Below are 10,958 nucleotides of genomic sequence, written 5' to 3' on the forward strand. Positions count from 1 at the left end.
AAAAAAAAAGAAAGAAAGAAAGAAAGAAAGGATGATAACAGTAACACCTCCTTCCTACGGCTGTGAGAACTAAATAAGAAAGTAATTGTAAGGCATCTTGTAAGTACTCAAAACAGAGTGCCTCATAAATATTAACTATTAAATATCCTCTCTGATGATAGTGGGAAAATGATTCCTCATCTGGTCTCTGACCCATAGATTTTAGCCTAGAGATTTACTCTGGGCCACTGATATTTTCCAGCCTCCTCCTTAAGGTTGTTATTAGTGACCAAGTAATAAATAAGTATATAAACCAATGGGAAAACTATTGAAAAAGTGTCTGAGCAGCAGTTTCAAAGAAAACCTGTCTTCATGTCCTAGTATCCTAAAGGCAAATGTGAAAATCAAGTTAAAGCAAATAGAATATACCTAAAGAAAATCACCTGAACAAATGAAAGATGAATGATTCCATGCACATTTTTCTTTATTTATTTAAAAATTATTGAGACACATGGTGGGCAAGGCACTGTACCGAGCACAGGATGCACAAAGATAAGGAAGTCAGTCCAGCTCTTGAGACATTTCATCTACAGGGGGACACAGACATGTATATCCAAGGTCATACATACCACAGGATAAAGTGTGATGTGGGGAGAGGCTGGGAGGGGATGTTCAGCTGAGGTTCCTTGAAAAAGCAACACTTGAGATGAGTTTGGAAGGATAAGTAAATGTTTAATAGTTCATAGTTTGAGAAAGAAGACACAATATTCCACAGAGACAACATGTAAAAGCACATGCAATGAAGCATTTAAAGACTTTGAAGTTACACACGTCAGCCCAGCATGGGGATAATATAGGCAGCTAGAAGGAGGCATTGCTGAACATACCAGCACCTACCCATCCCCTGCACTCACAGTAGGAGGCAGGACTCACCTCGCAGAGAATTTTGGAATTCATGGTAATAGCTGCTTGGACTTTTCTCCAGGACTGTGACAAGGTTTGGAATGGTTCTTAGCAGGGAGTTATATAATTCAATTTTATCTATTCTTTAGAAAGAGCAAGCAGGCAGCGGTGAGGAGGATGGATTGAAAGCTGAGAGACTGAAGGCAGCATTTGTAGAGGTGACTTGGGAAGAGTGAAACATGAAAGCAAGTGGAGCTGGAGGTCTTGGTGACTGATTAGGTGGAGGAAGAAAGGGAGAAGGTCAGATCGAGATCATTCCCAGGTCTCTGGCTTGGGGTGTAGTGAGAGGATGATATGCCTGTCATGGAAAACACATGTAATTGTATTTAATAGATATCTGCTGTTTCTGCATGCACATCATCTCCTGTCTCTTCTTTTCAATATTTTCTTTTAAAAACTACCCCTTCCCTGCTCTCAGGTTATATGCTTTAGAAGAGTTCTGCTGACTAGTCTCCCACATACCTCCTTCACTCCCATACACTCCTTCCCACCTGCCCTCACACATACCACTCTCCCTTTTCAAAAGCCCCCAGGACTGGTCTCATAATCAAAGCCAAGTCAAGTGGCATAGTCCAAATCTCCAGCCATAGGGTCTGGTTCAAGCATATGCATGTGATCAAAGTGGTCTAATTAAATTTAGTCCTGAATTCTCTTTTTCTCAGGGAGTAAGACTAAAGCTAGAGATGAAAATTTTGCCACTATGAAGAAAAGAGGAAATCAGAATTGGATCCTTTCTGAACTTTTCCTTTATAGTAGCCAGTATATGCCCTTTCCTACTTGAGTAAGTATAAACTGGGTTTCTGTGATTTGCAACCAAGTGTCCTGACAAACACAAGGATTAAAGACAACCGTGTTTCAATAAAGAAAAAATAGTTTATTTTTATGAGTGGTGGATTTTAAAAACCTACATTACTGTGACAAGAGTACCTTAAAACATTTAAGTCTACAAAAGGCACTTAGGGACTTTATAGCAAACTCTACACTTAATAATGAAAAGTCAGACCAGACTGTTTTAAAAAACATTACTGCACCAGATAATGGCACATCCACTCATTCAATTAACATTTATTGAGTATCTTCAGGGGTTTTAGACTTGTGCAATAAAAATGATAAAAACTGATTCTTTGGTTTGAGCTGGTCCATCCAAGGTCGTTCCATAAAGAGCAGCTGTGTATGCTGTTCAGACTAATTGTGTGAAGTTGGAGAGGCCAGGTGTTTCTGTCTGGCCTAACAGCTGCACTTGGTGGTAAGGGCACCACCTGAATTTCAGTCTGACCATAAAATGAGGCTGATGAAACAGCACCTTGCATGAGCTTTTAGGTGAAAGACAGAACAGAACATGTTTAGAATTCTTCTCCCTTCTAATAAAACATCCATTAACGTTTATGAAGGAGTCTGGATGAGGCATTGTGCCAGACCCTCTTTACTTTCCACAAGAAAACTCCACCACGAGCATGGGTTCAACTGTTATTCACGCACCTATACTCTATGGAAATATGCCTAAGTTGTCACCTCCTGCCTTGTTACCTCTTGCTTCCCCATGGCTAGGCCGAAATGAATCTTCAAGTGTTCATCTGGGGTGAGCATTTGCTGGTCTTGTCACCTTGTGTCCACCTCCACTTCTGATAGCAGTGCTCCAGTGTCCTTTAAGGGTGAACCTACCCACTTCACATTGTGTACTGACTAGTGTGGCTGTTAGTCAGTGCTACTGGCTCAGGAGTGTGCATGGCACTCAAATTAAGTCAAAGGTGTTCTTTGCCTGGTATGCTCAGTTTAAGAGCAAAGCACTCTAAGGGCAGACTTTCAGCTGTGCCTTGGAGAAAGAACATCAGTTCTACTCCCTAGGTAAGTTCTGTTTCCATCCTGAGAGTAGTAGTTCTGACTTCCCTTTGACATCTTAGGTAATCCCTGAGGTTGTATTTTGTTTTCTGTTGCTATACACCTAAAGAAACTTAACTATATACAATAGTGCACTGTGACTTAAACACTAAACAATAGCTAACATTCATAGCCTACTCTGCAGCTTATAAAGTACTTTCACATTCAATTTATCTCTTTTAATCAAACTTTCCAGAACTGAATTTTTCTCCTACCCCCAAATAAATCACTTATTGATTTCTGTATTTCTCACAAAAGCACAATCATTCTTTCTGTCACTTAAGTTTTTTTAAACCTCAGAATGACTTCGACTTTTTGCTTTTACTAACTCCCTATAATCAGTCACCTCATCCTAAATACGGGATCTCCCAGATCGATCCCTTTCCAACTTTCCTGCCTCCATTTTTGTCAAAACCATCAACTTTCAACAACGCCCAGCTCACCCTGCCACCAGCCTCCTGTCTCCAAACCATTCCAACACCACTGTCAGAAGGATATGACTAAAATTTTATTATCATTGTGTCATACTTCCTCTACCTGGGGTTTACAGAAAAAAAATTGCAGGACAATGATTTACTGGACAATTCCTTAACCTAAATCCTGGGCTATTGATAAGTAGGCTCCAATATGCTCTCCTAACATATTATTTTCAGCAGAAAACACCTGCTAGATACATGTATCCTCAAACATGTAGTAGATCACAAAAACTGGCTCTAATTTTTTGCAGCTCCTTCTCATCATAAGTGGACTCTTTCTGTACCCCTTGAATCTGGTGTAACCTTCTGATTTGATATGGCTAATGGGAGAGTAGCTAATGTGATTCAAGGTGAGGCTTTAAAGTTGCTTTTGCATTGCAGGTTGTTCTTTTGCTGCTCTTACAACACTGTTTGATTTGCCATGTAAAGAAGGTGAGGGGACTGAGTGTCGGAGAATGTGAGGTACATATCTCAGCCACTTGTTATGTTACCCTGGCCAACAGTCTGATAACTGCCAGACATATAAGTAAAGCCATTCACAATTATACCACCAGCAGACTGAAAATGTCTGAGGGAACCTAACTAAGAATAGCAGAAGAACCATCTCACTGAGCCCAGCTCAAATTGCTGACCACCAGAATCATGAGCTATAGTAGCAATTTTAAGTAACTGCATTTTGTGGGGATTTGTTATCCAGCAATGAAAAACTGATATAACATCTAAACTAATTTGATCACTCTCTCCTCAGAGATTTTCAATTACTATTTAGCATCTTAGGCACTCAATTATGAAATGTGTTCTTCGATGTTTTGTATCATTTAATTTTCCATGGGTCCTATTTCCCATGAAACGTTCCTTGTGAAAAGACTATGCATTTTATATTGCTCTATTACATATAAGCACAAAGTAAATGCACAATAACTATTTAAGAATCAATTAGTACTTTCCCAGGGCCCAGCTGTCAGTCACATCAATTAAAAATTATTTTAACACATATTTTGATCATTAATTTCAAAAATGTAAAAAACAGCTAAGATGCAAACCATAAAATATAAAATCTAGTTACCTAACCTGTAAAGTCCAAAATCATGCATAGTATATATGATATAAGCAAACAAGTTATTGATTCATTTTCATAAATAACTTCCTGCAAGCGAATCTGCATAGAAATCAAATGGGCGCAAGGAAATAAGTACATAAGGGTAAAAGTTTCACAGAAGCAACTATTTGATTTTCACCAGGATATCATTTTTCTCCCAAGACACATATTTCTCCTATGTGGTTTGCAACTGTAACCTGACAAACTGCCAAAAACAAAGCTTCTATTCTAAGAGTGTTACTGATTCTCTTGTTGCTATTCAATTAGATTTTGCATTTAAAAGAGAAATTCCCTTGTGTTTCCTATAATGATGCACCTGCTCCTTGGGAGATTTCCTCTTTTGACAAGAAATGCCTTACATCTGGCAAGAAAACAGCTCCAGGCTTTTCTGATAATATCAAAGATCATTTGTTTGTATTAGATGTTTGTGTGGGTTTCCCTTAAGAGCAGTAAAGTACTGCTACAATTTCTTCCAAAACAATAGCACACAGAGAGTTTCTTGGCTTGCAGTTCCACTGTACACCTGCACCAGAACAACTGTCTGGAATTAGCAAAGTTGGTGACAAAGTAGACAGAGAAATGCATTTGCTTTATTCACTTCTTTTTGGATATCAACAAGTGGTAACAGTCAAATTCATGAATGCAGCATCATTTCAAATCTGCTATTTGTAACCTTTCTTCATGAAATGCTTGCTATGGAGAAAATGAAATTTATACTCAAAATTATACCCCTTCTTTTCAAAATCCCATGCTGTATTTTATTTCTAACTGAGATGTCCAAAAGATTCTTAAGAGAAGCACTATCTTTTACTTTCTGATTCCAGACCTGTTAATGCATACATATTTAGTTATGGGTAATCCTCAGTTAATACTCCCTTTCTAGAGAGACTTCCGCGATCAGTACCAAAATACAGCACCTTTCAAATAGTCTTGAGGACTCCTTAAAGGTGTCTCCTTGTACTCTAACCATGCTGAATGTAATTTAACATTGAGATACATCAGAAACAGCCAACAGACTTTCTCTCCCAGATGTGTACACATTAGCATACTGCTTTCCTACACCTTGTTCTTTGCCTTTTAAATTTTCAATATGTACAAATGAAATACAGATTTCAACCCATTCCCAATTGAGATGTCTGCTCCATAAAAGAAAACTAGGTTTTTCCCTTCCTGCAGATTCAGCAACGAAAGTAGTGCTTGAAAATTACGTGTTTAGAGTGACACCTTGGAGAACTGACATACTTTGCACACATGTAATCCTCATAAACCTCCCCAGACAGCCCTTATTTCATTTTGCAAACTGCACCCTGGCCAGGCTCCACGGCACGTGGTGTGTGGCGAGACTGTCCTGCAGCAGTTCCCCCTTCCTCCGGGCTCTTTGATGGGCACTTGTCAGTAACAGCCAAGAGGAATCGGACCCTGCCTCCAGCAAGTGAAAAGGGGCACCGAGAGTAATGCTTCCTTAATTAACTTTCCCAAGGAAAGCAACGTTACCACAGGAAAAAACAACACGTTTCCCCTCCTAGAGGTCCATTGAAAATGAGCAACAATGCTGTTGCCTTTTTGTTTCCTAAGACTTTCTTCGCTGCAAGCAGTAGCGTGTTCCTCAAAGAATGCTAGTATTTCCTGTGGAAACTGTATGGCTGCCAGTAATGGCTCATAATTTTCCCTCTTTTCTTTTCGTAAAAATGAAATAAACAAAATGTGGCCTTTGACAATAGCCAAAATGGGGTTCACCCCACTTACCACCTGCAGATGAAAGTCATCGCCAAGAGAGAAGGCCAAGAGAGAAACAGCCCCCGCTGAAATTGACGCGGACCAGCCCGGGACGCAGGGCAGCTTTAGAGGGAGGCTGACGGAGCCCGGGCTGGACAGGGCAGTCGGGGAGCCCGTGCTGATGAGCGAGGGGCGGCAGCAACACCAGACGTCCCTCTTCTACAGCTATTGCTACCGTTGTTAGTACTGTCGCTATTAGTATTACTTCGCCCCTCCTTACCTCAGCTCTTCCGAGCCGCGGCACTGCCCATCCCTGCCTGCGATACGATCCCGGGTGGCAGCAAGAATAAGAACCACATGAGGCAGGCAAATGAAAAGAACAATCCTTTGGAAACGAGGCGGGGGTTGTTTCCCCCTTTCCCCAGTAAAGCAGCCGCTGCCGCCACCACTGTTACTATAGAGACCTCCCCCTAAACCCTTTCTGCAGAGACGCCTCTGCTGCCCCAAGCAGCCGAGACTCGCGGCACAAAGGGGGCCCCGGGCTTGGGGAGCACGGGGCGACACCCACCGGGGTCGCCGGGTGCAAACTTGGAAAGGCTGAGCCGCCAGCTCCTAGCCCCCCGCCTCCCCGCGGGGTCCGCTTGGGACCTGGACTCACCGGGGGCGCCAGGCGCGCCGGCGGCTCAGGAGCGCTAAGGGACTGACGGACCGACGGACGGACTGCGGCGGCGGGAGCAGAACAGCCTCGGCGGGAGCAGGCGGACGGCGGAGGCGCTGCCGCGGCCCCGCTACGTCACAATGCGGCCCGGCCGCGGGCGCCGCTCCCCGGGCCGCCCCAACGGGGCGGCGCGGGCGGGGGCAGCCTGGGCGCCCGCGGCACGGAAACGGCCGGCCGGGGGAAGCGAACGCAAGCGCGGCGCCGGGCCGGGAACGGGGGCGCGGCCACCAACTGCCAACTGCCGAGACTGCTGGGCGCCGCGCCCTCAGGCTGCGCTGCGCCCCTGCGGCCGCCCGGCAGCGACCCCGCTCGGCCTGACTGCACAGCGACCAATCCTCGCTGGGCCCCGGCCCGGCCCACGCCCCTCCCTCGCCGCTTCCTCGCCCGGGATCCCCCGGCCTGCCCGCCGGCTCCTGTCCACGAACCTGCTCTTTCTTTACCTTTCGCTCTTTTTACCTCGACTGCCGTTGCTTTTCCCCAACTGGGGCTCTCCTCTCCTCCCCGCCTACTTTTTGTCCCCGCTTCCCACTTTTCTCCTCCTGCCCCCCCTTCCTTGCTTCGCGGCCTCTCCCCCTGGAAATCGCCCCCTCACCGTGATCCAAGCGTCAACCGCTGCCATCTCATTGGTCCCCAGACCATTCCAGGGTTCCAGCATAAACCGGGAGAAGAGACTCAGGAAGGCGGGGAACGGAAGGTGGGCATGGCCCTGGGAAACTCATGTCTGAGAAGCCTTTTGGCAGAGTATTTTGCGTTGGCACGGAGTCGTCACCCCCACCCCTCTCCCCGAAGCTCACCCACCCCTGAGGACGTGGCCAAGGAGAGGAGGGCAAGGGTGGCTTTGCCTGCCTGGAATGTTCTGTGCTCAAGTGTGGGTGGATGGAGAAGATGTTGGGCTGAAATAAAGACTTTTTAATTCAACGACGTTTCAATGTACCAATGGCCCCACAGTAACATTAACTTTACTTTTATTGTAGCTTAATTGTTGAGGGGTTGGGGGTGGGAGGCTGCTGGATGAGGAGTCAGCAATGCCTGCAGTGGTGACTACTTCTTTCCTTGTTTCCGAAATGAAATCAGGGGTTGTGGAAGCATTTATGGTAACCTTGGCTCACGACTGTCTCGCTGTTGCCCTCTGGAAAGCTTTAAATGATCTTTGAGAAATCTCTTTCCCAGGCGAGATGACTAGGAGAAGTTCACTCAGCAAAGCCATTGAGGACCACACTTTTGTTCCAGGGTACGACTGCTTGCCTGATGCTGCCCCAGAGAAAAGCGTGAGGAAGTAAGTCTTGGTCAGTTTAGAGGCATCCTCATTCCCTTGCCAGTTCCAGAGGACAAGAGCAGTGCCAAGATCCTAGGACACCCGGCCAAGATCCTAGGACACCCGGCACTATCTGGGTAGTGGCAATGGAGATGTGTGATCTTGTTACAACAAAAAAGGAAGGCTCTGGTTGTTTAAAGCTGGGGTTTCCTGAATAACTAGCCTAAGACTGCCTTCAGTCTTTGTGGAGTCCACAGGCTGCGCTGTACTAGGAGGGCATAGGCAGAGTAATGCTTGCCCTGGACCTGTTCGGACCAGGACCATCGTCACTGAAATGAGGACTACCTTGAATGCCAGCGGAAGACATTTCACATGTGTCTAATTCCATTTCCTACTGAAACCTAAATGTCTTTCTTGGCTTTTGACATAAACAGCCAAGATCATGTCCCGTGGTGTTGTAATTTGTTTATTGTAATTTATCGTGTGTAAGACTTAAGTACATACATGGAAAGTGGCTCCACAATTTTAAAAATACACATTATCCCCAGTAGAAAATATAAAATTGGATGACATCATGTGGCACTAAAATACTTGAAAATATTGGGTTTAATTTGTTCACATCTGGTTAAAATAAAATTTTTTTTTTTTTTTTTTTTTTTTTTTTTTTTTTTTTTTTTTTTTTTTTTTTGCCTAGTGTAAATTTTGAGAAAAGCACATCTTGCTTTCATCCGGTAGATATGGATGGGATTGGTGTCACCCTTGACATGATCTACAGAGAACAGACTTCATTTCCATTCTCTTAAATATTTTGACACCCTGTTTTTGAAAATCATTTTAATTTATTGAAGGAATTATTTATTGAAGAATTGTAAATGGTCATCTCCTTCCAACTGTCCTAAATATTCATTAGCTCTGGTCGAGCCAGGTGTTAATTCAGTATAAATGATTCAACAACAAGGGGCCTGATACTGTCATATGTACAGAAAGTGGGTTGTCCTGGGAAATAAAGTGTTTTTTGTTTTTTTGTTTTTTTGTTTTTTTTTTTGCATAGCCAAGGGAATAGCATGCCACAGTGTAAAAGCAATCTTTTGACTTGTTGTTTCGGATATTTTCCTCTATTTTTTATAGTTCTTTTGTTATTTTTTTTGGTTTCTAACATGTTTTTGATTACATATTTAGCATTGTTTCCATGTGATTGTTTTTACAGTGTGATTTAAATCTAGGCTTATATGCACTTTCCCACATAGGCTGTGTGTTTACTTTCCTTTGGACTGTTTATTGGTTTGCTTCTCCTGTGCATACCCTTGCCAAATTCAAACTACAAATTGATATACCAAAGTGTGGAAGTAGTCCTTATGTTGCTTCTTACTGACAAACAGTTTCGGGCATTCAGTTTTCTAATCAAGCAGCTGCCTCTATGGGCTAGTTATTCCCTAGACGTGGCTTAGCAGCAGCACAGCCACTGACTCATTTACCATTTTTTAGGATGCCCCACCCATGCCTGCCACAGCACAGGGTGTACTCTTTTTAAAGCAGTTAGCATACTTCTGTTTCTTGTCTGTTTCTTATCCCCTTCTATTCAATTGTCAGTTCCCATCATGATGACAGGGTGTACATATTACTCATATTTGGATCCTTAACACTGAACACATTTTTATACTCAAGAGTTAGCTACTGAAAATAATTAGTACAAAAATGCATTTCACTCTGTATATCATCTGCCAAAGAGCTGCCAGTAATTTGTTCATTTAATTATTACAATTAAACATCTGTCTCCTCTATCCTTTTACCCAATTTCTATAAATATATCTTTATTGTGCTACAGAAATTGGATAAAACTACCATAACACTATTGATGATCAAATAGAAAAAAATCTTCCTTATTTTTTCTATTTTTAAAGTGTAGATTTGACTTAACCATCCAAATCTGTGGTAAAAGCTCAGATTTTTTTATTCTCATCGATGAGTCTGGGTCATTCTGATTCTGTTTGGGAACTGTAATTGGTCAGGTCAGGCTGCTCTTTTATTCTGGAGTTGAGTTTTATTTGCTTGGCTCCCACTGTATATATGTAATTATAAGCTATTTATATCAAGAATCAGACTAAATATTTATGCAAATTTGATTATATCCATCAGGATAGGTTAGGTTGTGCTGCAGTAACAATCCCATAGGAACAACCCCAAACTTCCATAGATTAATAAAAACGTATTCCTTGCTCTCACTGTACAACAGTTGCCCATGGGCTGCATCTTTGCTTCATGTCTTTCTCACTTTAAGACTCCAGCCCAAGCCAGGTATAATGGTCCATGCCTGCAGTCTCAGCACTTTGAGAGGCCAAGGCAGGAGGAAACCCTGAAGCCTGGATTTTGAGGTTACAGTGAGCTATGATTCCTCTACTATACTCCAGCTTATGAGACAGGGTGAGACCTCATCCACCCACCGCCTCAAAAAAAAAAAAAAAAAAAAAAAAAGACTGCAGCCCCATGCAGGAGCCACTAACAACAATATTGCTGGTAATTCTAGATAGAGAAATACATCCCTCGAGTATTTTATACTAGGAATTAAATGCTTCGGCTCAGAAGTTACACAAATCACTTCTGCTCATAGCTCATTGGCCTGAACTAATTGTGTGGCTCCACCAAATCACAAGAGGACAAAGAAGTGAAATTCTTACAATATTAGAATAATCCTAGAATATTTGGTAAAAATTAGAGTATTTGGTAAATAATCCTTAGAATATTTGGTAAATAATAATATGAGGAAATATGAACATATTACACTTCACTGTAGATATTATAAAACATGAGAAAATTCTCTGGGTATTTTACATAAAAGCCAGAGAACTTAAGTATAAATATGGATGCTGAAGAGAA

The 10,958-nt window shown here is 42.6% G+C and overlaps 1 protein-coding gene across 9 annotated transcripts in view; it reads right to left on the reverse strand.

The window, feature by feature from the left end:
- Nucleotides 1-8,623, reverse strand: part of SNCAIP (synuclein alpha interacting protein) — a 153,250-nt gene extending 144,627 nt beyond the window's left edge. For 3 of the 9 annotated variants that reach the window (XM_017859753.1, XM_017859757.1, XM_017859748.1), the window contains exon 1: nucleotides 6,770-6,980. The gene's annotated coding sequence lies outside the window, so the exon portion shown is untranslated. Of the gene's footprint in view, nucleotides 1-6,141; nucleotides 6,429-6,769; nucleotides 6,987-7,269 lie in introns of those variants that run through there. The other 6 variants (XM_017859756.1, XM_017859750.1, XM_017859758.1 and 3 more) reach the window with 4 other exon arrangements.
- Between the last annotated feature and the right edge of the window lie 2,335 nt (nucleotides 8,624-10,958).

The sequence above is a fragment of the Rhinopithecus bieti genome, unplaced genomic scaffold (assembly GCF_001698545.2).
Source record: "Rhinopithecus bieti isolate Rb0 unplaced genomic scaffold, ASM169854v2 scaffold_48739, whole genome shotgun sequence".
NCBI classification, from domain to species: Eukaryota; Metazoa; Chordata; class Mammalia; order Primates; family Cercopithecidae; genus Rhinopithecus; species Rhinopithecus bieti.